At 37.2% G+C, this 1745-nt stretch overlaps 1 non-coding gene across 1 annotated transcript; it reads right to left on the bottom strand.

Moving 5' to 3' along the window:
* Positions 1-1177: 1177 nt before the first annotated feature.
* LOC121432526 lies at positions 1178-1284 on the bottom strand. Its single transcript, XR_005972200.1, has one exon. It is a non-coding gene; the product is annotated as a U6 spliceosomal RNA (small nuclear RNA).
* Between the last annotated feature and the right edge of the window lie 461 nt (positions 1285-1745).

A 1745-nucleotide genomic window follows, 5' to 3' on the forward strand; every position in this document is an offset into this window, starting at 1 on the left:
TATGAGTTAGTATGGTGCTTGTGGAACATACAGAGGAGAGTTTATTTATTGTTGTATGAGGCTGCTAGATTGTTTCTGGATGCTCAGCCCCAAAATAACCACACAGAAACTGTATTAATACTGTTTGGCCAATAGCTTAAGACTATTTCTGGCTAAATCATTTCCTAAACTAACCTATCTCCATTAATCTGTGTATCACCACGTGGCTGTATCTTACTGGATAAAGTTCTGTTCAGCTTCTGTCTCTGGCAGGGGCTACATGGCTTCTCACTGACTCTACATTCCTTCTCCCAGCATTCAGTTTAGTTTTCCCTAACTAACTAAGTTCTGCCTTGCTATAGGCCAAAGCAGTTTCTTTATTCATTAAGCAATAAAAGCAACACATAAACAGAAGGAGCTTGCACACCATTTCCCTTTTTCTGTTTAAATAAAAAAAGGTTTTAATTTTAACATAATAAAATTACATATAAAAAGGTATGAAGAATTACAGTTACAATATTTATATCTACTTTTTCTTTTATCATAACTAAGACAAACCATAACTATCCATTCTTCAACTCTATCAGAGACTCCAGAAGGATATAATATTGCCTAAGTAAATGGAAATGGATCATAAGCAACTTCCAAAAATCTAAAATTGACAGAGACATGTCAATGCCTGGATAGTCACCCAAAGTTTTTCTGTATCATTGGCCATCAAATCTTCAGCCTACAAGCTCATAGTATTCAGTAGACTTTTCCATGAAGCAGGAAATTTGAAGATCTGTTCTTCCTTGGAATGACAAAGTCCATAAGTTGCTTTTTTCTGTGTTCTGTAGAATGCTCTCATGAAGTAGGAACCCCGAAAAATTGTGTCACCTTCTTTTTTCTTATTTTATTGCTTTATAAATAATACCATTCAAAATTTCCACTTCTTCCCCTCCTCCCATTTCTCTCCCACTCACCCTCCTCCCTCCCCCTTCAGCCCTAAGAGAGGGCAGGGTACCCTGCCCTGTGGGAAGTCCAAGGCCCTCCCCACCTCCATCCAGGCCTAGGAAGATATGCATCCAAACAGACTAAGATCCCAAAAAGCCAGTGCATGCAGTAGAAACAAATCCCAGTGCCATTATCCTTGGCTTCTCAGTCAGTCTCCACTGTCAACCACTTTCAGAGAGTCCGGCTTGATCACATGCTCATTAAAAATATGGAATACTTCATGAATTTGTGTGTCATCCTTGCGCAGGGGCTATGCTAATCTTCTCTGTATCATTCCAATTTCAGTACATGTGCTGCCAAAGCGAACACTTGTCTCATCTTCTTTAGCAGCTTCAGCAGTCATTTTTCTGTGGGTACTGCATTTCTAGTTTATACAGCATAGCATCAAGCAATCAACATAAGAGCAGTTTCTTATCCAAATAGCTAACTAATGCCATAAGGAGGTTCTACAGTGACCATCATCCTCTTTAAGTAGCTTGATGCTGCCAGCACAGTGTCTCACTGTCATAAAAAGTCCTAAATTCTTAAAACATTTTAAATGCCATATTGTGAAGGTCCCTGAAAGATTTGAAGAATATCTATCTAACTGAAATATATCACTGTGTATCTAGAAATCCTAACTAACATGACAAGATTGACTATTATAGATGATTGTCTATTAACCTATATTTCTTAATTATGCATTACTTTTTTTTCTTTTTAAAAAGTTGACTTTTAAAAAAGAAAACAAATGATCTTTTTTCATTATACATCCCAATCCAAGTTCCTAC

Source organism: Microtus oregoni, unplaced genomic scaffold, assembly GCF_018167655.1.
Source record: "Microtus oregoni isolate MIOR12 unplaced genomic scaffold, Mior012 000034F_ref0000314, whole genome shotgun sequence".
Lineage (NCBI taxonomy): Eukaryota > Metazoa > Chordata > Mammalia > Rodentia > Cricetidae > Microtus > Microtus oregoni.